Genomic DNA, 27892 nt, shown 5'->3' with positions numbered 1-27892 from the left:
AAGCCTGACACAGCCGCTCCCCGCTCACCCGATGTCAGTCAGGTGTGGACCCCTTCTCAACCCAGAGTACTGAAGGATGTCGTGGGCTGTGCGCTCAGCACACCAGGAATCAAGCTGTTATTCTAAGTTCTGTGTCTGGGTCTTTCTTATTGAGTTGAAATAGGACCAGGTCACTTGTGTGTCAGTCAATCTGAGCAGGAGCACAGATGGACACATATCCAGGGTCTGAGGTAGCACTTATCAGAGCTCCCCCACTGAGCTCTTACAGGAAGAAAAACAGACCAGTGTCTCCTCCTTGACGCTGCCATTGTGCTGGTCTCCGGCTGGGCGCCACCTGCACAGCGTCTAGGGAGTGGTCCCAGGCTTTGTGGAAGACGTCAAATCAACGCCTGTGGAAGCTTCTGACATCACGTGGTGTTCACACAGACGAGGCCGAACTCTGCGGCCAGTGAGATGCGAGGCATTGCCTTGCCTGTGCTGGCCTTCTGCGGGGAATAAACAGGCTCCGGGCTGCTTTAATGTGACCAGAAAGCCACAGAGAAAGGTAAAAGTTGTGCTGCTGTGTTTTAAGGTGTGTAGCAGTGACTAAAGGCACTCTGACAAAGAGAGAATAACCGAAACCGGCGATTACCGAGGCCGCGGCGAAGGGCGCAGCTTCCCGGGGCTCTCTGTGCCCACACGACACAGTCCTACAGCCTTTTGGCTGCTGTAATTTCAAACTTGGACACACACCTCTACAGCACATCTCAAGAACAGGCCATTTTTTAAATTAATTTTTAATAATGTGTAATAATCTGAGTGGCCCTGGTCTGTGTGCAGAATTAGAATTCCTCTGATAGAAAAAGAAATATTTGTGCAGAGTTTTATGAGCAAAGCTGACCTGAGGCTGACTGAGAAATTGCAGACAAGGGAGCCGCTTAACCCTTCCCTGCCCGGCCTCGCGCCCAGTCCTGGCCAAGGAGGCTGAGTCACTCGCTGTTACTGGATAGACAAAGGCCCAGGAAGAGGGGCTTCCAGACGTATTATAAGAAGGACTCTGAAACTGAGTATAAGCCTGATTTGAAAGTGCCCAGAATCCACGAGGTCACAGGTGAGCAAATGCAGACAGCACCTGCCCCCGCCGTGCCCCTGGATTCCCAGGTGAGCCGAGCATCCCTCTCTGCCAACGGGTACAGGCTCAGGCCCTGCTGTTCCTGGAGGGCAGGAGCCACAGCTACCAGCAATTGTTAGAATATTTCTGCTCCTCCGTAATAGCAGGGTAAACCTCCCCTGTGCCATACACTGCCATCCCCTGCTCTACCTGGCACAGGGGAGCTCAGTGCCCACTATACCCACCAGCTCTACCCTCCAGCAGAGCACACCCTGCCCGGTGACATAGTCACTCGTGCCTGCTGCCCCCGGTCCACTGGTGACGAGGGTGTTTGTTAACGTTTCTAGTGACTCTAGGGCTGGGCGTGTAGAGCGTGCTCTTACACCCAGCAGGTACGGGGCCCTGAGTTTCATCCCCTGCAAAACACACACACACACACACACACACACACACACACACACACCTGACTTTATGGTTCAACAAATGTTCTTTCATAACCAGGTTAAAACAAGTTATTATTGCCAGCCCTCAGTCCCCAGTGGGAACACCGGACTCAAACCAGAGCTGTGGGGACTGGAAAGGAGGGGGGCAAGGGCCACGGCAGCATCCTGGTCCCTGTGCCGCCATCGGCAGAGCCCTTGGTGCCTCCGTGCCCTCCGCCAGCAGCCTGAGCCTCCTCCATGTGGCGATCCGGGCAGAGTTCTCACCACTGGAAGGACACGCTTCTTGGCCAAAGGCTATACCAAAGGCTATCCCCAGAGCCTCTGAGAGGCCATCGTGTTTCACGGTGCTCTGGAGTAGAGGACGTGGCAGATTTTGTTGATCAAAAGCCATGTAAAGCAATCCCACTGTGTGGTAAATTAGCCTGCCGACACCAGTTAATCCCAGTGACTGCTCTTTGTCCCAGTAAGAAATACAGCCCACAGGACTGTGAAGACCACAGCTTTTCTGCTACAGCGAACGCCCACACATGGTCTTTGCTTCTTCCCCTTCCTCTTCCTCTCCCAAGACTCCCATTTGGATGCCATGCACAGAGGGTCCCGATATCACGGCCCTCTTCTTCCCCAGGGAAGGATCCCTGAAGTCACAGTGGGGGCTGTGGCAGAGGGTGTGGCTCCTCCTCCAGCCCATGAGGGAGGCCCAGCTGGCTACCCAGGGCCCTGCTGCCCTTCTCTGCTGCAGTGGACGGTGTTGATGTTGATTGATAGGTGAGAAGTCGCCTCTCACATGATTGACAGGGGAGTCAGCATGGCTGCTGGGGAGGCCGGGAGGAGAGGGCTGCCTCCACTCCTGCGTCCTTCCACCAGCATCGTGCTTGTATTGAGGTTATAACCAAAACATTATAAAAGTTATTAATCACAGGAAATAACACCGCAGTCATGGGGTGAGTGAGGGAATACAGCAGGCAGTCGTGGATGGATCAGGGGAGGAAGGGTGACAGGGAAGCGTCGGGGCCGTAACTGATGGGTCAGGGTCTCTGGTTACTGGTCCCATTTGGTCCTTGGACGGTTGTCTGTGTGCAAACAGTTCCACTTGGGGCGCAGTCTGTCCCCTCCCAAGCCGGACCGAGGTGACTCACCACGATGACTGACAGGCTCCCAACTCCGCCGCCCAGGCCCCACTTCCACTTACTATTTGGAGGTGTGATTTTCCTTAACTGGGGAGCTGAGGGCCTGGTCTTGAGTAGGTGTGTGCTTGCCCTTCCTCGAGTCTGCCCTGCATGTCTCCCCCATGGCTGTGTCCCTCGCAGGACGATCCCTCCTTTACCTGTCTCCCTGCTCGGCCATGGGCTGCAGGAAAGCCACGTAGGCCTTTTGTGGCTCTGTGGCTCCTGCCCGCATTTGGTCTTTGGCACCCCCAGGCCATGCCTGTCCGTGCCAGCAGGACCTCCTACAAGCACCACCCAGACAGCCGGCCTCCAGGGTGAGGCACGCGTATCGTGATGACCTGAGCCACTTAGCACCGCACTCTGTGCACTGTCTGGTGGAGGAGAGGTGGCGATGCCAGCAGCTCACCTTTGAGACTTAATTACCATCCCCCCGGCTTTCTCTGCAGGGCTAGGTGAGGGTCCACCTGGACTCTTCCAGGCTCTGTGCACCTGCACTGCAACCATCAGAGTCAAGGCCTGACAGTCAGGCCTCAGCCAGAGCCCCTGGTCTGCAGCTCGAGGGAGCACCTTAGGAGCCCCTCCCTCGTGCATGCGCCTGGGCTCCGCACCCGAGCCCCTCGCCTGGCCCTGCTCAGCTGCACCAGTGCACGGGGCCAGCCCAGGCTGCCGGCTGGGCCAACTCTGAGTCGGGGCCTTGGTGAGCCTAGCTCACTCCACCTCTTGGTCCTAAGCTTTGGAGCAGAGTCTGATCTGAGCCTGAGGATGGGGACAGAGCAGGCTCCAGGGGAAACATCTGGAATCTGGGAGTTTATGTGCCACGAAGCAATGGGCACCGGGAAGGAGAACAGACAGAGGGCACCAGCTCGCCCTGGTGAGGCCAGGGGTCACCCACCCGAGCCACCTCCCGGCACTACTGGTGGCCCTCCACACAAAAGCCCACCCAGGGCTGTCTGTGAAGACAGTGTGGACCACAGCCAGGACATATCAACAGGCCTGGCAGGGCACAGAGGGGCGGCCAGGAATCTATGAAGGGACCTTTGCCCGTGGCTGGGCGGGGCTGGGCAGCCACCGTAGCATGCAACACACGTCTCAACAGCAGGCACAGCGGGGCTCTGTGTCCACGCTAGACCTGAGCCCACACAGTCCTCTGCAGGCAGAGAGGGGGCGTGGGCAGGTTGTGGCCTGCAGCAGCACAGAGCCTGCGGCTGGCCGCCCTGCTGGAGGGAGGGGACCAGCCTCTCTCCTCCTGGCACCAGCGTCTCTCAGCCTCCTCATTGGCCAGACCTGACCCCAAGCCAGAGGTCAACGAGGCCCAGCTGCAGTCACCTCTGGGTGTCTCGTGGGCGCAGGGCAGTGGAGAGGGGGCTGCGGGGCAGTAGGGAGATAACAGCCAGCCCAGGTCCTCAGCAGGAGGGAAGAGAGTGTCGATCTCTCAAGAGGGAGTTCAGAGTGTTTATAAGTCTTGGATATACATATTTCAAAGGTTTTATGATCCTTAAAAACACTTTCTTAAAAGTAAAGCATAATTAACTCAAGGAAGGCTGGTGAGGGCCAGAAGGGCTAGTCATATGGAAGCAGTACCGTGGAGAGCCAGCCGCAGACATGGTCTCCACGTCAGGAGGCCCAGGTCCAGGCTGAGTTCTCCCAACAGCCTCTGCGCCCACTGGAAATTATCCATGCCTGTTTCCACATCTAAAACAAAGCCATAAAACTACAGAAATGAGCTGTGTCAAACCCTTTCTTAAAAGAAGGAGTTCGTTAGTGACACATCCCAACTACCTCACTGAAGCACTTTGTGCTCACTTTAAGTCGCCCTGGGAACATTAAGCCCGAGGAGCCCACACGGGCTTCCTGTGATGGCGCTCACCCTGGCCTTGCTTTCCATGCTAGCACTAGCTCTGAGTGTCTGGAGCTGACCTCCAAGTTGGAAATGTTTCTGGGTGTCCAGATGCCTAGAAGGGTCTAAATAACCTTCACAAAAAGAGACCACAGTTGGGACAAAGAAAGCCGGCTTGCCCGGCCGCCTCCGGTCAGCTCTCTAGTGTAGGTGCGGCAGTATCATGGGCCTTAAGAGTGACATGATTTTTCAGTGTTCACCATAACAAATGAAGGTGTGAAAACAACTTGTAATGTATATTTTACCTTGCAAAAATGTGATATTTTAAAACAGATATAGTATAACAATGACTTCAATTAAGAATTATTTTATTTTATTTATTTTTGCTGTCCTGGGGATGGACCCAGGGGCATTCTACCTCCGAGTTACACCCACCCCAGCCCTATTTTTTATTCTTTATTTTGAAACAGGGTCTCACTGAGTTGCAGAGGGCCTCACTAAGTAGCTGAGGCTGTCCGTGAACCGCGATCCTTGTCTCAGCCTCCCGAATGCTGGGATTACAAGCGTGCGCCACCATGCCCGGCTAAGAATTGTTTTAATTAAACTTTTATTTACAATATCAAGCTATGTTATTTACAATGATAAAGAAACCATTTATTAAGATAAAAGAAAGCACTTTAAACCTGTAGGGCTACCAAACAGCAGTGAACCACCGACAGATGACATACGGGTTCTCTTTGGATCTATGTGGAATGGCACTTTACCAAGATGATGACAATTTGGATATAAAATCTGACAAGTGCTTGTATTTTCCCCATGCTGAATCACTGCTGTCGTGTTTTGGTTTTCAGATGGAGAACTCCATGAGAGAATTCCAGTTTTTCTGTCTTGGGAAGAGGCAAGCTTTTACAGGCAAACTTTGGGTCAGGCCCTGGTATCCAAGCCAGAGGTCAATCTGGTGGTGTTTCTAAGTGGAGAAAGCGGCTCCCCTGAGGTTTCCTCCGGGTCCCTGCACCCTCACTTCCAGGACAGCGAGGGACCCCTCCTTCCACATCCTTCAGTCTGGTGACCTGGGAATGCTGTCCCCAGAGAGGAGACAGTGGCCAACCAGGACGATGTGTGCAACAGCGCCATCTGCTGGCCGGGCTGAAGATGACACTTGCCCCCTGTCCCTGGACACGGGGTTGGGGAGGCCCCTGTCTGAGTGGGGAGAGGCCCCGGGCTGCCGAGGCTGTGTTTCTCCAAAGCTGTGCTGCCTGTCGGTGTTGCCTGGGTTGGCAACGGAAGCTCTCCTCCCAGACCTTTCCTCGTCCTACCTGCATCACACACAGTCTGCGAGAGCAGAGCAGTATGCCCCTCCCAACATCCACACATCAGCCTCGGCGCTCACCTGCTCCCAGTCCAGCCACCATGGTCAGCGACCGAGAAGCAGCTGGCAGCACACCCACCTGTCTCACGCCATTCCACCTGTTCCCACCTGAGCCCAACTTTACAACCAGCCAGGTGCAGGCACATTCGGTGCCCTAGGAAGGTCTGTTCCCACAGCCTGCAGCAGCCGGGGAATCCCAGGCTGGGGTCTCCCTGGCCAAGTCCCCAGTCACTGGGGACACATGGGCATGACCCGTAAATGATGGGACAGGATTATTCGCCAGCCCTGCTTTTTCCCAAGGTTTCGAGGGAACTTTCCAAGCCCCGCTCACGTCCTCTTGCATGAAGTCTAAGGGCTCCCCAGCAGAGCTGGCTCTCCTCTCTCCGAAAGATCTGCACTGCCTACAGGTGCTGAAAGGAGGCTATGAAGCCTCGGGATGGATCCTGGCCATTGGAGAGGCACCAGCTCCATGGCCAGGTTCCCCAGCCTCCAGGCTGTGGCGACTAGGCCCTTAAATAGGGCAGGGAAGGGCCGGGCGGGGACTGGCTTCTGGCTCACGTCTAATTGTTGGGATACATTCTTAGTCTACTTAGTCCAGGTTAAACAATGGCTTTCAAAGCTTTTTTTTTTTTCTTTTAGAAACCACATACACACAGAGATGCTGAGTTGTGAAAAGAGGGCTGTTTGGGAGCCCATCGTCATGAATAGACTTGTTAAGCCCCATGGTTGATGTACGCTGCGTGGGGGAGGCCAGGAAGCCGAGCAGGCCAGCCCGCCAAGCTTCCTTTGGAGGTGGGCCGAGAGCCAGACTCGGCCCCTCCTGTATTTTTTTCTATTTCTGCCATGCAAAGATAATCAGGTTTATGTAAAGTATGTGTGCTCTTTTGACAGCCCTGGCCCTCATTAATTCACTGACACCGCCCCATTGTTCCCCGGGTGTTTGAAATGCGGACGGGGACCCAGCTTTTCTAACCCTGTCAATCACTGTTAGCGTTTTCCTGCAGTTGCCATGGCTGGGGCCAAAGTTCACGAAAACACAGAATGAGAGCCAACAAAACAAGAATAAAGACTTATTGAGACACTCTTTATAAAGGACATCTACCATGCACAAAACACGGGCAGCGAGTGTGGACAAGTGTGGACACTCTGCTCGCCAAGAGGAAAGGGGCAGAAGGAGAATCTGAAAATCAAACAGCCTATAAAAACTTGACCCAAGAGTCTCTGGGAAAACCCGGATGAATTGCTCCCTGGTAGAACAATGTGCTTTCTCTCGTGTGTCCTTCACGGGGACAATGCCTCATATATTATAACACATGCCACCGGGGCCTGTACACCCTTGTAAGCCAGCTCAGACCCACAGAATGCGGATAGCTACAACAAGAGATTGTGCGCCGTAACGCGCTCTTTCTCTGGCTTCACTAAAAACGAGCACTGGGAAAATTATTCATGCATAGAAGCCAACAAAGCCAGGCTAGAGCTCTGCGATGTCACACAGCGAGACCGTGTGACGCCCTCCTAAAAAGGGACAGCACGCATTCACCCGGAGACATTGTTAAGTTCCCATTTTATCTGCATGAACGTAGCGGCGGCCGAGGCGCCTGGTACTTGGATCTGGGATACCACTGGAGGGCTGAGACCGCAGCGCAAACAGCGGGCAGAAACCAAGGCAGCGGCCCACTTCCCTGCCCCAAGGGCCTCACCTCCTCCAGCAGGTGTGCGCGGGGCACGTCGCATGGACACGGATGCCGCTCAGCAAGGCCGCAGGCCAGACCCGGAGCCCCGTTCTGCTGGGAAGCTGGGTCACTCTCTCTCGTGAGCTTTTCTTTCCGTCCTTCAGAGGTACACTGTGCACCAAGACTCACGCTGGCGGAGCCGGCCTCACCTGGAGTCCCAGAGTCTGGACTCCTCGATGGAAGGCAGAGGGTCTCCACTCGGGTCTCTGTTCCACGGTGCAGCTGCCCAGGGCTTAAGATGCAAGAGCCTCCATTCACGGGTCAAAGCGAGACCGGAACCCAGCACTCCTCTCTCCCCACAGCCAGCACCATCTAAGCCCTCCTCTCTCACTTGGATCCTGGCACCAGGCCGCCCTGGCTCATGCCCATCCTCACCCAGCCTCCCTGCCTGGGCCCTGCAGCACGCCTGGCCCTACACTGCACGGCCTCCCACGCCCTCCTCCGCTTGGCCACACCGCTGGCTGGCTCCTCTCTGTCCCTGTGTCCCATCTCCTCTGCTTCCTTCCTCCGTGTACACTCAATGTCCGCTCCCCCTCTGCCCTGCTGAAGGGCAGGGAAGCCCTGGGCTGCGCTGTCTGCCTTAGCCCTGGGCTGCACCTGGCCTCAGCACTCCCCCACCCAGGGCATCAGAAACTCCTCCTGTGGTGGCCAAAGAGCTCATGATGGCACTCAGCCCCAGCACCCAGGGCCCTGCCCACTGGAGAGCCTTCAAGGGGCACAGAGCCTATGCCCTTGGGAAAGGGAGCACGGGCTCATGCCTGTCCGCCCTGACCTGTGGCCTGCCCCCTTGTCTTTGGGGGCTCTGTTATCTTTTCAATCAGTGTGTGTGTCTTAAATCCTGACTTGAATCCAGACGTGGTTTCCTGAGATATGAGGTCCTCAGTACCAAAAGAGAGAGAAAAGAGCACAACCAAGTTTGGCTGAAGAGGTAGAAAGCCTTGGGTTCAATCCCCACTACCAAAAAGAAAACGGAAAAGAAAAAGAGAAAAGAAATGCTATTTTAAAAAGCTCTCTTTTCCAGCTGTCGTTTACACTGGATCCGACACCAACCATGCCGTACCCAGAGCCTGAACCTTACTCTCAGCCAGGACAACACCGTCCCTTTCTGCTTTGTCAGTGTCTTTTTAGTGTCTAGCAGTGCCTAATGCATTCCCCACCACATGCATATGATGATATGTTTGCATCACAGTCTTGAAAGTGCTAAGATTTGGTTCTTGAGGAAACTCCTGGGAGTACTTGGGAGCTTGGGTGCTGGTACAGGCCTCGCGGGGTGACCTTGAAGTTCCATCACCAAAGACACCTGCTTCCCAGAAGCTATAGATGCCCTAACAGCCACCTGGGAATAGCTACCTAGACAGCCACCGTGGACAGACACCCTGGACAGCCACCCTGGACAGACACCTTGGACAGCCACCCTGGACAGACACCCTGGACAGACACCCTGGACAGCCACCTGGGAATAGCTACCTAGAAGCCACCGTGGACAGCCACCCTGCACAGCCACCCTGGACAGACACCCTGGACAGACACCCTGCACAGCCACCCTGGACAGACACCCTGAACAGACACCCTGAACAGACACCCTGCACAGCCACCCTGGACAGACACCTGGGAATAGCTACCTAGACAGCCACCATGGACAGACACCCTGAACAGACACCCTGGACAGACACCTGGGAATAGCTACCTAGACAGTCACCGTGGACAGTCACCCTGCACAGCCACCCTGGACAGCCACCCTGGACAGACACCCTGAACAGACACCCTGGACAGACACCCTGGACAGACACCCTGAACAGACACCCTGGACAGACACCCTGGACAGATACCTGGGAATAGCTACCTAGACAGCCACCGTGGACAGACACCCTGGACAGACACCCTGGACAGCCACCTGGGAATAGCTACCTAGACAGCCACCCTGGACAGACACCCTGGACAGCCACCCTGGACAGACACCCTGCACAGCCACCCTGGACAGACACCGTGGACAGCCACCCTGGACAGAAACCTGGGAATAGCTACCTAGACAGCCACCGTGGACAGACACCCTGGACAGCCACCCTGGACAGACACCCTGGACAGCCACCCTGGACAGACACCGTGGACAGCCACCCTGGACAGCCACCCTGGACAGACACCCTGGACAGACACCTGGGAATAGCTACCTAGACAGCCACCGTGGACAGCCACCCTGGACAGACACCCTGGACAGACACCCTGGACACACACCCTGGACAGACGCCTTGGACAGACACCCTGGACAGCCACCCTGGACAGACACCCTGGACAGACACCCTGAACAGACACCCTGGACAGACACCCTGAAAAGACATCCTGGACAGACACCCTGGACAGCCACCCTGAACAGACACCCTGGACAGACACCGTGGACAGCCACCCTGGACAGACACCCTGGACAGACACCGTGGACAGACACCTGGGAATAGCTACCTAGACAGCCACCGTGGACAGTCACCATGGACAGCCACCCTGGACAGACACCCTGGACAGACGCCTTGGACAGACACCCTGGACAGCCACATGGACAGCCACCCTGGACAGACACCCTGGACAGCCACCCTGGACAGCCACCGTGGACAGCCACCGTGGACAGCCACCCTGGACAGACACCCTGGACAGACACCCTGGACAGACACCTGGGAATAGCTACCTAGACAGCCACCGTGGACAGTCACCATGGACAACCACCCTGAACAGACACCCTGCACAGCCACCCTGGACAGACACCCTGGACAGACACCCTGGACAGACACCCTGCACAGCCACCCTGGACAGCCACCCTGGACAGACACCCTGGACAGACGCCTTGGACAGCCACCCTGGACAGACACCCTGGACAGACGCCTTGGACAGCCACCCTGGACAGACACCCTGGACAGCCACCCTGGACAGACACCGTGGACAGCCACCGTGGACAGCCACCCTGGACAGACACCCTGAACAGACACCCTGGACAGACACCCTGGACAGCCACCCTGGACAGACACCCTGGACAGACACCCTGGACAGACACCCTGGACAGACACCTGGGAATAGCTACCTAGACAGCCACCGTGGACAGTCACCCTGGACAGACACCCTGGACAGACACCCTGGACACACACCCTAGACAGACGCCTTGGACAGACACCCTGGACAGCCACCCTGGACAGACACCCTGGACAGACACCCTGAACAGACACCCTGGACAGACACCCTGAAAAGACATCCTGGACAGACACCCTGGACAGCCACCCTGAACAGACACCCTGGACATACACCGTGGACAGACACCCTGGACAGACACCGTGGACAGACACCTGGGAATAGCTACCTAGACAGCCACCGTGGACAGTCACCATGGACAGCCACCCTGGACAGACACCCTGGAGAGACGCCTTGGACAGACACCCTGGACAGCCACATGGACAGCCACCCTGGACAGACACCCTGGACAGCCACCCTGGACAGCCACCGTGGACAGCCACCGTGGACAGCCACCCTGGACAGACACCCTGGACAGACACCCTGGACAGACACCTGGGAATAGCTACCTAGACAGCCACCGTGGACAGTCACCATGGACAACCACCCTGAACAGACACCCTGCACAGCCACCCTGGACAGACACCCTGGACAGACACCCTGGACAGACACCCTGCACAGCCACCCTGGACAGCCACCCTGGACAGACACCCTGGACAGACGCCCTGAACAGACACCCTGGACAGACACCCTGGACAGACGCCTTGGACAGCCACCCTGGACAGACACCCTGGACAGCCACCCTGGACAGACACCGTGGACAGCCACCGTGGACAGCCACCCTGGACAGACACCCTGAACAGACACCCTGGACAGACACCCTGGACAGACACCCTGGACAGACACCCTGGACAGACACCCTGGACAGAAACCGTGGACAGCCACCCTGGACAGACACCCTGGACAGCCACCCTGGACAGACACCGTGGACAGCCACCGTGGACAGCCACCCTGGACAGACACCCTGAACAGACACCCTGGACAGACACCCTGGACAGACACCCTGGACAGACACCCTGGACAGACACCCTGGACAGCCACCCTGGACAGACACCCTGGACAGACACCCTGGACAGACACCGTGGACAGACACCTGGGAATAGCTACCTAGACAGCCACCGTGGACAGACACCATGGACAGCCACCCTGGACAGACACCCTGGACAGACACCCTAGACAGACACCTGGGAATAGCTACCTAGACAGCCACCGTGGACAGACACCCTGGACAGCTACCCTGGACAGACCCTGGACAGCCACCCTGCACAGCCACCCTGGACAGACACCCTGGACAGACACCCTGGACAGACACCCTGGACAGACACCCTGCACAGCCACCCTGGACAGACACCCTGGACAGACACCCTGGACAGTCACCGTGGACAGCCACCGTGGACAGCCACCCTGGACAGACACCCTGAACAGACACCCTGAACAGACACCCTGGACAGCCACCCTGGACAGACACCCTGGACAGCCACCCTGGACAGACACCCTGGACAGAAACCGTGGACAGCCACCCTGGACAGACACCCTGGACAGACACCGTGGACAGACACCTGGGAATAGCTACCTAGACAGCCACCCTGGACAGTCACCATGGACAGCCACCCTGGACAGACACCCTGGACAGATGCCTTGGACAGACACCATGGACAGCCACCATGGACAGCCATCGTGGACAGCCACCCTGGACAGCCACCCTGGACAGACACCATGGACAGCCACCCTGGACAGACACCCTGGACAGACACCCTGGACAGCCACCTGGGAATAGCTACCTAGAAGCCACCGTGGACAGCCACCCTGCACAGCCACCCTGGACAGACACCCTGGACAGACACCCTGGACAGACACCCTGCACAGCCACCCTGGACAGACACCCTGGACAGACACCCTGAACAGACACCCTGGACAGACACCCTGGACAGACACCTGGGAATAGCTACCTAGACAGCCACCATGGACAGACACCCTGGACAGACACCCTGGACAGACACCCTGAACAGACACCTGGGAATAGCTACCTAGACAGCCACCGTGGACAGTCACCCTGCACAGCCACCCTGGACAGCCACCCTGGACAGCCACCGTGGACAGACACCCTGGACAGACACCCTGCACAGCCACCCTGGACAGACACCCTGGACAGACACCTGGGAATAGCTACCTAGACAGCCACCGTGGACAGTCACCATGGACAGCCACCCTGAACAGACACCCTGCACAGCCACCCTGGACAGACACCCTGGACAGACACCCGGGACAGACACCCTGCACAGCCACCCTGGACAGCCACCCTGGACAGACACCCTGGACAGACGCCCTGAACAGACACCCTGGACAGCCACCCTGGACAGACACCCTGGACAGACACCCTGGACAGACACCGTGGACAGCCACCCTGGACAGCCACCCTGGACAGACACCCTGGACACCCACCCTGAACAGACACCCTGGACAGACACCCTGGACAGACGCCTTGGACAGACACCGTGGACAGACGCCTTGGACAGACACCCTGGACAGCCACCGTGGACAGCCACCATGGACAGCCACCCTGGACAGCCACCCTGGACAGCCACCCTGGACAGACACTCTGGACATACACCCTGGACAGACACCCTGCACAGCCACCCTGCACAGACACCCTGCACAGCCACATTGCACAGCCACCCTGAGCCTGGGCGCCACACTGGGGCACTTGTGTGGCTCATAAACTCCCCGGCGTTTTCCTTTATTCTTCTTCCTATTGAAAATGTTTGAAAAAAGAACAACCTCAGCTAATTCTGGAGCGTTTCTACAAACTTCATCATTTCTATCTTATTAAGCTTACATAGTTCACTTCTCAATCAAATGGTATATTAGTTTAATAAAAAAAAAACTTCCTATTCTTTCCCACCCTCCAGCGCTAACACACTGTATTTTTTTAAGGACCTATATTTCTCCCTTTATATTTTGTAGGGCTCCCTATAATAGATTCTGTCTCTGGGTGCATTTATAATTAATTACTTTCTTGGGCACTAATGGCTCTCGGCCTTCCCGAGCGCCTGGCTGGCCTGCTCCAGCTTCACGCTGTAGCACCCCTCCTTCCTCTCTTCTTTTCTCTCAGGGCAGTTTAGCCAACTCTCAATTTTTCATGACCATGAAAGGAAAGAGATGTTTCAATAATCTAAACCTATAGATGATCTCAAGTATTTAATATTTAGTTTTTCAATTACTTTGAATACAAAATCACACTAATTAAGACTTCAATGTATAACTAATTTTTTTTTTTTTTTTTGGTGGTACTGGGCTTCCTGGAAACTCTTCTACCTCCAGGCTACACTCCCAGACCTATTTTTTACATTTTTATTTAGAAACAGGGTCTCTTAAGCCAGTGAGGCTGGCTTCGAACCTGCGCGATCCTCCTGTCTCCGCCTCCCAAGCTCATGGATTACAACCGTGGCCACCACGCCGGGCCAATGTAGAACTAATTTTGAAAGAGATTGTGCATGAGTTTACGTTTTTCCCTGGTATCATAAACATTCTCATGTGGTTATACTGTGTGCCTTGGAGTATTATTTTTTCTTTAATACACATGCACATCAACCTCATGGCTTTTACTCCTGTTAAACTGAGGTTCTAGAGAACTTTAGAGTTTGAAACTTTTGAAGATAAAAGCGTGGAATGTACATTAACATCAGTTGCTGTTTTTATTTCCTTTTGTGCTTGTAAAAAATGATAGAACACTAGTTCTTTCTCAGTGAAATACGGTTTGGGGTCCACAGTGTCAGTTAATCAAGCCTGCACAGAATGGCTTTTCTTCTTTTATTCCATGAGTGAGAAATGCTTCCCGCACGGCCCAGTCCTGCGGGGGCCACCGAGGAGCTCTGAGCAGGACGGCGGAGAACACACATGAGTAATAGAGACCAGGGCTGGGAAATCTCTATCCAGCCGGCCCAGCACCCCTCCCCTCCTGCTCAGATCTGCTGGGCCCGGGGACTCTGAATTCTAGGGGACAACCTTGGTGGCTTCCAGAAAGCCATTTCTTTCTTTGAAAAGCACATTGAAAGAGTGAGCTTGTGCTAGCAATAAGGAATCTTTGGGATACCATGTTTCTTCCAATATTTAGGAGAATATAGAGCCGAGTTCTGCTGATTTGGGGGCTGAAGGGGATAAGTAAAATGCTCTTCTGAAATCTCTAGACATTCACCAAAGTCTTTTTAATACAGGATAGAACTCTAAATATTTTCCCAGAAAAACCACTGCAGACACCTAGAGCTTTGGACTCGGAAGGGCTCCCGCCGGGTTGCTCTGCTTCTCACCCCAGGGGCCAGCTCCAGAGGCAGCAGTCCAGGAGCTGAGCCAACAACCAGGCAGAAGAACGAGAGGAATTCACCTGTGGCCTTCGAAATACCCCTGAAGAATCACCTGCCTCACGAAAATTCACTAGCCCAGTCTCCGCTGATCCGGAATTGCTGAAAAACACACGAATGCCACTCTGGACTAAAAACGCCTTCCCTGCCGTCTCTAAAGTGTTGGATGGAAAGGAATTAAGAGTATATCTAGGATTTTCAGAATGCTGCTTCTATTCTTCTTCAGAGACTCAGACGGTTTTCAAGCATTCTCGCATTTGAGGAAGATTCATTAATTCATGAATGATCCATACGCCTAATACCTATTCCCACCACTGGATGAATTCTGAAGTCCCGAGGTGCCACTCCTGAAAGAGTCCGGTCTTCTCCAATGTTTAGTTGGAATTGCAGGTGGGCCACGGCAGCCTTGGATAGGGCAGCGCCAGGCTCCATCGCAAGTGGACGTTGCTTCCCCCTGCACGATCCTCCCCCACGCTCCCTGTGCTCTGGGGGCTCAGCTCAGGGGCTCTTCCAGCCCCCGGGAGAAGGGTGGGCTCTGTGAACAGTGGGGGCTCAGCAGCCACGGGGGAATGCGCGCATGTGTTCAACCAGGGCACTGAGCCGGGGCTCGTCCAGTATTAGTGTGGAGTTGGGACCAACTCAAAAGAGGCTCTGACCTCCCCACGGCGCCCCTCCTTCCCAGAGAAACCAAACAAGAACGAGAGCCGCCGAGCGTGTGAGTGGACGGACCACCCCTCCGCCTTTTACTTGGGGTGACTTTATTCCAGCAAAAACCAGGGAGAGTTTTCTGCTCCGAGAACAAGCTGAGCACTGATACCAGGTAGCTCTGGATTAGCAAGTCAAACTGTGTCCCCCTTTGAAGAGCCCTGATTCCGTCCGACTGCCGGATTGCTCAGAACGCTAACATCCTGTGTGACTATTCATTTTCCTCACCTGCTCCTGATTAATCCCGCTCTGAATGGCGTCTGCAGACCCAGAAATCTCATACCACTTAATTAAATTAGCAACACATTTGTCTCCCCGTTTTCCTATCAAAGGGTTGTGCTCAGGAGAAATAAAGCCTTTGTTCCCTGCTCCTCCGTGTAATTTACACTCTCCTCTCCCTTCCTTTGCTCAGCCCCTGGCTCAGATGCTAAATTGTAGCTGGTAATAGGGAGCTATTAGGGTTAGTGAAGCATGTCGAAGAAGCAGCCAGCAGAGGCCCCTCTGAAAGGGGCCGGGGCTCCATGGAGGAGCAGGGTCAGGGGGGCTGAGTCCCAGCGGCGCAGGGTGGCTTTGTACCCAAAGTCACACTGGTGCACAAAACGTTTGACCTCTATCAGCAGAGAGGAGAAGAAAGGCTGAGCAGAGAGGTGGAGAGCAGAGACAGGCTCGCCGCCCGATCTCCCCGCGCTCAGCCGTGGGGCCCAGGACAGGCTTGCAGTGACGCTGCGTGGACACTGCCAGGTAGACATGGCAGAGACCATTGAACTTAAGTGGAGTATTTTAGCCCCCAACAATGCAAATTGACAGTGACTTAGAACAACAGTTTAAGTCGGAGCGTGGAAAGAGATGTCCTTCCCTAGAAAATTCTAGATGCCTTTGTGTCCATTAACGGCCTGGGCGAGTTGCCCGCCGCAAGGCTGTCGGCACCCCGTGTCTACTCCCTCATCTGCCTGGAGCCTGGGCGGTCCGTGTGTCTGGCCTTTGTGTGGGCTTGTGCTGCAAATCTGCTGCCTGCTGCCAGGCGCTCTGAGGCTGCCCAGCAAAGCCCCAGCCCCTCCCCATGAGCCCAAGGAGGACATCGGAAGGCGGAGCCTTGGGCTTTGCACTCACACACCCCTGGGAGCCGCGCCAGGTCAAGGGAACTCTCCTGAGCTGGGTCCTCGTCCACAGAAGGACGCACAGACACTTGTCATCTGCTACCGACCTGACCTGCGGAAGACATCAGTGTGACCGTGCTTTCTACGCTTGTCTTCACAGTCCTCGTGTAGGTATGAGCAGACCCAGACACCTGCGCTGGCATTCAAGTCAGCAAAACGGGTCCACTGCTAGGCAACTGAGGCCCGCCCTTCATCCTGCAGTGTGAGGTTTAGATGCACACAAACAAGCAGGATCCAAAGCATGCTCAGAATCTATGAATGAAATAAAAGACCCGGCCAGGGTCCAGACAGAGCTAGTCATGACGGGCAAGTCAAAACACGCTCCACTAATAGAAGTGTAAAACCTGACGAGCGGAGCACGTGTCATATTTTAAAGGTAGATAAATGAAGCACGGTGAGTGCGCCTAAGCATGTTAGTGGTAAAAAGCAAAGCCAAACCATGCTCAGGCCAGAGAGGCTGTGCACTGGCTCATCACCACCCCCGAGGCAGCGGCGAGCAGGGCGCCCACGGCCAGCCCTGCTCAGAGGAGCTTGGCACCCCTCTCCCATGGTGCGATGACCTTGATCGCGCTAACGGTGGAGCATCATCGATCACTAGCAAAGGGGTCATTACTGGTGGATTGTCTGAGAAATGATGCACCCAAACAGGCTTCTTTAGAAGCACCTTGGAAATACACTGAAGTGACTCGTGTTCATTATAAATGTCAAAACATCCTCATTCATTATCTCCAATCAAAAATGCAATTTACCAAAAAGCAACCCAGTGGAGTGCTCAAGGATTTGCATATGATCAGATGGGGAGATGGGGATTCACCAGCCCTGGAAAGACTTCCTAAGAAGGCGCTCAGGGGCCAGAAAACAAGGGGCGGAAATGTGGCGCCCGAGGCCAGAGAGGAGAGAACACGCTGCTCCCAGATCAGCTGCTCGGGGCGAGAGCACTGAGCCCAGGTCTGCTAAAGAGAGCCATGGTGTGCTTGGGAGCCTCCTCCAAAAGCCAGGAGTGGGGTCCAGGAGAGAGGCAGCCCTCCTGGGGCCTGGCCGGCAGGATGGGCCCAGAGACAGCTGGGGCAAGCCCTGCCGGCGAGGGTCTCAGTCCACATGAGGGCTCCACACTTTGCCAAGGCCCATGGCAGAGGCTGCGGAGAGGTGTGCCCACCACTCATATGGCAGAGGGCCCAGCGGTGTCTTCCACACGTTGGCCAGACAGAAAGGCCTCCTGCACTCTTCCTGTGACAAGCCAGCGGCATTTATGGAGCTAAGTTTGGTGTCAACAGGATCGCTGGCTCACGCTCCCCACCGATGGCTCTGGCGCTGTACTTACATTGTGACCTGGGCTTGTGTTGCGCTCCTAGCTCTTCACCGGAAGTGGCCTCCTCCAATCCAGGGAGCCCATTGTTCTTTTCTAAATCCAAAATAAAGATGTACACTCACGGTAAGCTGGGTGTGGTGGGCACTCTTGTAACCCCAGCACTCGGGAGGCTGAGACTGGAGGATCGCGGTTCCCAGACAGCCTCAGCTACTTAGTGAGGCCCTCCGCAACTCAGTGAGACCCGGTTTCAAAATAAAGAATAAAATAGAGCTGGGGTATAGCTTGGAGGCAGAATGCCCCTGGGTTCCATCCCCAGTACTGCAAAAAAAAAAAAAAAAAAGATGTACACTCACTACTAATAACATTGATTCTGCCACTGTCTTCTTATTCATTTTTAAATACTGACTTTGCCAACTTGAGTCTGAATGCCCCCACCAGCACCTCCATACCTGGCACTGGCTGCCGTCCAGAGTCCGCCCCCAAGGCCTGCGCCATCCTGAGGCTGACACCAGAGGGCCCCCCAGGGGCCACTCGATCTTCATGTCTCCCAGACACAGCATCTCACCGCTCCCAGTCGCCTAGCACCCTGTGTAGCCATGTACAGCCAGTTCCCAGCATCAAGAATAGCCATGTAGGGGCCTGCCCTCAGTGCCAGGAGACACCTTATTCTGCTATAAAGCTTAAGAGATTCCATTCTTGCCAAACTCTGCCCTGTGGCCTCACCAAGAAAGGAAACTTACTCTTCACAGGACCCTGCTGGAGTGCACACCTACAGGTGACTTCCTGCTCACTGTGGCACCTACCCGCTTACCTTCTAATTCACACGGAGATGCCGGCCTACGGATTCTATGAATGTTCTCTTTTTGATAAAAAAAAATACCTGCCACTGGCCACTTACAAAGTTATCATCTTGCAATAGCATGGACGCTGAACCTCTGCAAAGGCCCCTGTGTTTAAAAAAGTCCTGGGAAGCGGTGAAACATTTACGCGACAGGGCCTAGCAAGAGGTCTTTGTCACCGGGGCACATCCGTGAAGGGGGTGTAAGGGCCCCGTCTCTTCCTTCCTCTTTGTGTCCTGATTCATGAGATACGCAGTTTCATTCCACAGGTTCAGCCATGAGACGCTGTCTCACCACACGCCAGAAGCAAATGAGGCCCATCAGTCACAGACGGCCTCTGAGACTGAGCCCAAATCAGCGTTTTATCTTTATAACCCAATTACCTCAGACATTTTGTTACAGTGATGAAAAGCTAACGTGCACCTGTACTCAGCTCCATAATTTTTTGAATGTGTATGTTGAGAAATGCGATCCCTCAAAAACAGTTTGCACGTGTGTTTATTACATTCCATTACACACTGGAAAATGAGCCAGAGTAACACCATATTGAGCTATGAATGGAATTAAAGGAAACAGATAATGGGATTAATGAAGAAACCAGAGGAGAAAAAAGCTAAAAATAAAATGTATAGAATAACAGTAATAAAAACACTTCCCAAAGGCGAGAGTCTTCTAAATACATATCAAATGTATGCAAAACCAAAAAGGAAAGCAAAAAATATTTACTAAAACATGAGGCTGAAAACTCAAACGCACAGGTTTGGATTGGCTACCGAGTGGATCAAGCCACAAAGAGGAGCCGGCGGGCTCCAGGAGATGCCACCTGAGGAAACTGCTCAGAGCCCAAGCGAGGGAAAGACCCAGACGGCGGGATCTGTCCAAAGACACGTTCTCTGACACAGCCTGGCAAAATCTGGTTTCCAAGAACAAAGGAAAAATCCCAAAAGCTTCTAGGGCTTAGAAGAAAACACCGAGTATCTTCAACAAAGAGAGTGAGGGCGGCCGGTCGCCCTCCTGCACCTCTGGATTGAGAAGATGCTGATGTGACGCTGAACGAGCTGCGATAAGAAATAAGAAGCATGTGTGTAAGGTGGCTGCCTCCGAGAGGCTGCAGTGTGCCCCAGGGCACGGGAAGAAGACGCCCCGGAACCAAGCTGCCGCCGCCTGCTCATTCACCTGGGAGCCTGGCCCGGCACAAAGCAAGTTAGTATTCTGACTATCTGAAGCAATTATTTTGGGAAATGAGCCTCTTAAATAAAGAGTATTCAAAAAGAGACCACACAGGACTTAAACTCTTATTTAAGAGTTCATGCAAATTATGTCCAAATGAGTACTGAGATGTAACAAAATACGTGTCAACCTGGGTAAAAGTCCTCAGTTACCTTCACACTAGGAGTGGCAGAGGGTTTGAGGTCCTTCTTTGTCGTATTCGAGGGCAAGATGTACATTCTCTGTATAGACAGTCATGAGAAGCCATTAGTGTAAGTATTTATGTGACCTATCAAAGGGCAATCACTAGAAGAATTAAAGTCGAATGTATGAATTCTAAATTACTAGAAAAAAATAGAACCACAAATACAACTAAAGCAAAGAAGAAACACAGGAACATACACCGAGCAAACTAAAAGGGAGAAGAAGCTGAGCGTGGTGGCGCACGCTTGTCATCCCAGCATGCGGGAGGCTGAGACCCACCCGAGGATCGCGGTTCGCAGCCAGCCTCAGCTACTTAGTGAGGCCCTCTGCAACTCGGTGAGACCCGGTTTCAAAATAAAGGGCGTGTTGCTTGGAATTCGAATGTCCCTGGGTTCCATCCCCAGACCCGCAAAAAAAAAAAAAAAGAAAGAAAGAAAAAAGAAAAGAAAAGGAGAAGAAAGAAGGATCTGCTGAAACGCACTGCTAGGAAACTCCTCGGAGCAGGTCCGTGCATTCCCCTCTGGTCCGTGTTCTCTGCCTACATGGCTCACCTATTTAATCTTTTGAAAGAACGTTACTTCAGTTAAAATACTGTGGAGAGTTCTTAGTTCTTCACACAAAACCCTTCAACTATGCCGCCTGTGCTTGTGGCAGGCCTTCTTGGCAATGGATTTAAACTAGGTTATTAAACAGCTTTGGCCACCGGTGCTCGGTCCTCCAGCCGCCGTCACCGACACTATTCCAATTGCACTTTTCTATCTAAACTTCCGCCTGAGTTCCTTAGGGTACTTTTCCCCTGCCGCAGATGACCAGGAGGGAGACAACTGCAGCAGAGTTGAGCTTTGGAGAGGAAACCTCTGTCCTTCAGCGGGAGTGTTGGGGCGCTCCTTCCTGCAGGCCTGAGATCTCCACACACCCTTCCTCCAGACATCGCGTATTATTTTTATGTTAGATAGGTGGTACACAAAAACATATGCCAATTTCCATCACTGTTATATTTTGTAGTGAGAGGAGATATCTTAAGTCTTTTTAAATCCTTGGCAATTTTCCTCCTGTGAATCACTAAGCTGCACCCCTGGTCCAGTTTCCTATGGCCAGTCCCCGGGTAACACCCACACTATGTCAGCATGTCCCTTCCGCTGGGCCCTGGCATCTCACTGCCAGCCCACATCTCCCCTTTCATGTCTGGCAGGTTCCTCGGTGCCCAAGCTCTGCATTAGAGACATTCCTGAGCTCGCAGATTCCCACATCTCAGTAAATATGGAGACGTGATTAACCTGGGTGTTTGGGGTCAGAAGCAAGAGCAACCCTCACCCCTCCACTCACCCCTGCAGGAACAACTGCCCCATCAGCTTGAATGTCTAAACACAACAGGACTGCTGCCCGTGGGCTCACGGGGCACAGCTGCAGCCCGCCCTGCCCGGGCTGTCCAGGGAAAGGACACCCAGGCTCAGCTGCGCTTGGAGAAGGGGCCGTTTCCACGAGGCCCTCAGGGCTCTCTGCATCGACCCTTCATGCCTCATGGTTGGAAGTGTGCAGATCACCTCCTGTGTGTGCGGGTGTATTGTACAGGTATGCACATGGGGTGTGTGCACATGTGTTACACCTGGCTCTGTGATATCAGTGAGCCTGCGTGCACCTGTGTACATGTTTGCAATGCTCATGATATATGTGTGTATGGATGCTTGAGTGTATGTATGTATGTATGTGTGTGTTATAGTGACATGACACTGTATACCTGCTTTCATGTGTGTGTGATGTGAATGGGCATGTATAGGACCGTCTATATGTATACACATTTGCACGTGTGTGTGTGGTATGACATACGTGTGGATCCCTGACTAGCCTGGATGTTTGGGATCAGGAGAGAGAGCAATCATCCCTCTGTCTTACACTGGCCCCTGTAGCATGCCAATGTGTGTGGGTAAGTGTGGTGTGAGTGTGTGCAGGGGCTGTGTGTGTGTGGCGTGTATGTGCATGGGTGGGTTTGTGCGTGGTATGGTATGGGTATGTGGCTGTATTTGTATGTGGTGTGGGTCCATGTGTACAGATATGGTGTGTGGGTGTAAGGGTCTACTTGTGTGTGCCGTGGTGTGGATGTGTGTATGGCTGTTTGTATGTGGTAGAGGCATTTGTATGGGTGTGTATGCATGTGTGTCTGTGTGTGGATGTGTGTGCATGGGTATGTGTGCATGGGTGTGGTGCTGTGTTTGTGTACACATGAGCATATCAGTGCCCTGCTCACTGTCCCTCGGGCCACCACACCAAACCCCAGGGGTCAGGAGGTCTCTGAGCCTCCCTCGTCCTCCCCCAGCTCCTGAACAGCTCCTGCCCACGATGGGTGCTCATTAACTATGCACGCTAGGGCTCCTGGACTGTGCTCACTAACCATGCACGCAAGGGCTCCTGGACTGTGCTCACTAACCATGTACACAAGGACTTGTGGACTGTGCTCACTAACCGTGCACGCAAGGGCTCCTGGACTGTGCTCACTAACCATGTACACAAGGACTTGTGGACTGTGCTCACTAACCGTGCACGCAAGGGCTCCTGGACTGTGCTCACTAACCGTGCACGCAAGGGCTCCTGGACTGTGCTCACTAACCGTGCACGCAAGGGCTCCTGGACTGTGCTCACTAACCGTGCACGCAAGGGCTCCTGGACTGTGCTCACTAACCGTGCACGCAAGGGCTCCTGGACTGTGCTCACTAACTATGCAAGGACTCCTGGACTGTGCTCACTAACCGTGCACGCAAGGGCTCCTGGACTGGTGTTTGTTCTCCCATCTTCACCTGTCAGTGTCTGGGGATGGAGGTACTTTCGCGCCTTTCGGATGGTGCCCTGATGGCCATGCCATTTTTAAAACCTTGCATCAGGATGACATCTAGCTTCATTATTAGAAACAATCTTTTGGGTTCTTTTCCTCTGGTCTTTTAGACTCTTAACAGAACCATTCGTAATTTCCGTAGATTTGTGCATCTTAACTGTGAGGTCGCCTTGACCTGATTTCTTGCAGGATCTCTGGCCTTTTTCCTCCTTGATTAAACTTTCTGATTTATTTTCTAATTTTTGTTTATATTCTCTGGGTGTCAGAGTTGGCTCGTTTCTGTTCCAAGGGAGCTTCCAGTTGGGAGCCTCCAGTTGTCCCCAGAGCCCTGGCCCGGGTCATAGGGCGGAGGACGCAGGGGTGTGAGAAGCCCTGGGCTCGGGTGAGCTGCCATAGATCCAGCCAGGACAGTGGCCAGCACTCAGGTGCCTCCCCACAGCCCGTCACATGCCCGTGCCTTCCGTCCCTTAATATGGAAAGGGAGGCCGGAAACCCCCATGGGGCCAAGTAAAGTCAATTTGCTCATAAAAAAGGCAATGTATTATGATAGGATTCAGATTTTCAATTGAATGCTGTAAAGGGAAGTTTTAAAAGTCACATATAATTTGATTTACTGGGGTTGCTTCCCCTGCTCAGCAGGACAATGGGATGCAGACAGAGTGTGATTCTCATTCAAACGTCTTCATATGAGAGATGACGTGCGCCATCAATCTTCCTGTGACAAGCAAGAAGGGCAGGGATTATTGATGTTTAGTAGCCATGAGATGATAAGCAGGGAAACTGAAAGCGATCCTTAATTGACAGGGCCTGTCTGTTGCCGTGGGAAAGCGTGGCCCTTTCCCATAGCAAAGAAGAAACATAAAAAGAGCGGCCAGGTGCGGGACACTAGCCCAGCACCAGAGCCAGAGATAAGCCATGGCTGATACCCAGACCCTGCTGCTCCCGCGGGCAGCTGCGTGGTGGCCAGCGCCTGAAGGAGCCCGCTCCCGGGCCCTGGTGCGGTGTCGGAGACACAGAGTGGCTGAGTTGTCATCAGCACAGATCCCAAAGCACCTGGGCTGGGCAGTGCCCACCCCCGGGAACTGGGTACATGGCGCTCGTGCCTCCAGATCCCTCCCGGCCAGTGCCAGGCAGGGAGGCTCTGGAGGGGGAGTCCCAGGAACCCCTGTGAACCCACTACAGAGCCCCCTTGAAGCTGGGCTACTTAGGTAAGATATGATACTTGCCCCACACATCCCTGAGCATCACCATGGGAATAACAGGAGAGACAGAACCCTAAATTCCAGACCTGGGGAGCAATTTAGAGCATTGCTCCCAGAATGATTGAACTCTCGTCCTGTATGTCTCACGTACTTAGAAGTATATGCACGCCCCGGGCATGGCGGTGCACACCTGTAATCTCAGCACTCGGGAGACTGAGACAGGAGGATCACAGGTTTGAGGCCAGTGTGATAAGACCCCGCTCCATAATTAAAATATCTTTAAAGGTCTGGGGTATAGTATACCTCAGTGGCAGAACATTCCCAGGTTTAAACCTCAGTAACACACACACACACACACACACACACACACACACACACACACACAGATAAATGCATATATCTGCTGGTAGCTGGGCTTGTCCACAAATGACCACATGGGACACCCAGGACTCAAAGTTTTGTTCATATCATCTATGTACTAAGCCAGGATTGGAGGTGCGAGACAGTGACAAGAGCTGGGGCTGCCTGGCAGGGGCGTGATGCATCCAGGCTGTGCTCCAGGTCCACCCAAGACCACCTGCGCCAAGGCTCAGCCTTCCTGTCTGCATCTGTGGCCGACCCTGCCCAGCCTGCCCAGAATAACCCCACAAACAAAACCAGACACAGAGTATACTCGCAGACGTATGCAGAGCCTGATTCAGGTGAAATGTAGCAGGGTTGGGCAAAAGGTTTCAAGGGCTGACATAAGATTCCAGGGTGGTCGTGGCCCAGACTGGCAATTCACATGAAATGATTTGAGATTTATAAAGTGTAATATGACCAGATCAAAGCTCCTTGAAGCCCTTGGGCTTTCCACCTGCAAACAGTGCAGGCACCACACAGGCAGCCCATGCGTGGGCTTCTCAGTGCCCAGCAGGCTCTGAGGACAGAGGCTGGTACGGACCCACAGCCCAGCCTGGGGCAGAATGGAGGCTAGGGAAGATGACCCCACAGAGGCTCAGGACGGTCACCACCATCACAGCTGCACCAGAGAACGCTGGCTTGTGGACCAGGAGACCTCAGCATCTCACATTGAGAGCAGGAACACCTGCAAAGGACCAGACGCCCTCCTGAGGAGAGGTCAAGATGCAGCAAGACATGTAAACTTGGTTTTGTTTGCCCAGATGGAATCCCAAAGCTCCAATCTTTAGGAAACTGCCAAGGACTCAGGAATTTCCCATACAGTTTCAGGCATCCCATGATGTGCTTTACCATCCAAATGCATGGCCTCTGGCATGTAGGAACAGCAATCTCAGAAAGCCCAGGCACCGTTGGCAACCAGATTCTGCAGTGCCTCCGGGGTGGGGGGCTTCCCTGGCACTCTGGCTCAGCAGAGAATAAGAGACCAGGACTCCAGTTAAAATTTCCTAATGCCCACATTAATTACAACGCTTCATCATCCATTTTCTTTTTCATAAAGAGGGTTAGGAACCTCTGGGCCTTGGAAAAACAAATATGTTGGAACCAAAGTCCCAACTCATCTCCTTTTACAGCAGAGAAACAATCACAGAATGTTGGGGAATATTTTCTGAAATGAAAGATCAGACTGGGCTATTATTATGGTTTGAATATAGAAGACTCCCTAGAGAGGCTGATGTATTGGCATGATGCAAAATGTTCAGAGGTGAAATCATTGAATCAGGACTGGATAAGTCTACTGAAAGATTAATAATAATTTGAATGGATTTATTGAGTGGTAACCTAGGCAGGCAGAGCGTGGCTGAAGGAGTTAGTTCCTGGGCGTGGATCTTGGGGCAACATTTGTCCTTGGTTGCTCCCCTGCTTTCCGGCTGCCATGAGGTGAGCAACTCCTTCCATCACACTGTACTGCCAGGATGCCTGCCTTGGAGACAGCCCACTGTGGACTGCACCTCTGAAACCGTGAGCCTAACTCAACCGGTCCTCCTCTGTGTTGCTTCTGTGAGCTGTTGTGGTCACAGTGATGGAAAGCAGCTTTAAACAACTATGATACTGGGGAAGAAGTACAGACCAGGGGCGGGGTTTGTGGTTCACAATATTTTGAGCCCATTTGTCAGACCTGATGAAAAACTCTAAGCTTTATCATCAATCATGTGATGGAAAGTTCCTAATGCTGGATGCTCAATAAAGCCAGTGAAAACACTACCCAGGCCAAAGTGGTAGCTCTGGCCATCTCTACCCCTCACCCAGAAATGTAGTCTAACTTATAGGTAATGCCAGAATTACTGGGAAATATTATTCTACAGGGCCGAGGGTATTGGAATTGTCAGGACACACCTATCTACCTGCAGCCTTTTAGTCTACAGTCTGGACCTTTTGCTTCTCTTTTTTATCTCTTCTTCCTCTAAATATGGGCTGGACTTAAGCCTGGGAGGAGAGAAGCAAGTGTGTTAGAAAAAAAAGTATTTATTAAATTACTACTCTCATATTAGACTAAAAAATACTAAGGCAAAGAAAAACCAGACATTAAGAAGGCAGAACTTCGTTACTATATAAAATAGAGTACATGCTAGCTACAGCCATTTATAGCCATGACAGTTGGCCAGGACAGAAACTCAAAAGAAACAAATTGAGCTTTCTGTAGGCTAAGATAAAATTCCCCAGAACCACTACTGGACTTTTGGCTATGCAGTCACAGAGAAGCACCAATGATTTTTTCTCAATGTGAGATGGTGAGAAAAATTGCTAAACTGGTTCTCGTGTAACTACCAAGATGTATAAGTTACATTTCCCATGTATTTAATAATTGGCCTTCTCTGGCTAAGCTGAACATTGTGATGCTTGTCTGACAGACATAATAATTAATAACAATCTAAGCTTATCTCACATGCTACAGACCTCGCTACCTGGAAAAAATCATTGAAACACAACTCAGAATTGTCATAAGAAAGCACTAAATTGGACAGAAAATGGTTCTAACTCCTCCTTATGAGCTTCAGAAATGTGGACACTCTTCTCACCCAAGTTTTAAAAATGGTGAAGAAATCCTGTCAAAGAAGATGTGAGCAGAAAAACTATAAAATTGAAATAAGCCCCAAATGTGGCAGAAACCGCCTTAAAGTAGCTGAAGTCTCGCAGCGGCAGGAGAGACAATAATGAGCAGCTGAGACGCGGGCTAGCGGCCGCTTCCTGGCCTCGCTCCTTCACCCTGCCATGAAACAAGATGAGGGGAACTGACACCCATCCTGCTGTGCCCTGTGGCATCACTGGTAGCTATGAATTAAAGGTTGGAATCGGGATGACAGGGACTGAGTGTGGCCAGTCTGTCTGTAGGAAGAACTTGTTTCTCAGATCTGAAATCTAGGCTTTGCTTGCCCTTCACAGTGAAGGGATGGGCTGCGTTCTCTGCTTACAAAGTTTTCCATTTCTCTCTTGGCT

This window comes from Muscardinus avellanarius, assembly GCF_963383645.1.
Source record: "Muscardinus avellanarius genome assembly, chromosome: 1".
NCBI lineage: Eukaryota > Metazoa > Chordata > Mammalia > Rodentia > Gliridae > Muscardinus > Muscardinus avellanarius.
The sequence above is the reverse complement of the archived record's forward strand: the minus strand, read 5'-3'. Positions refer to the sequence as shown.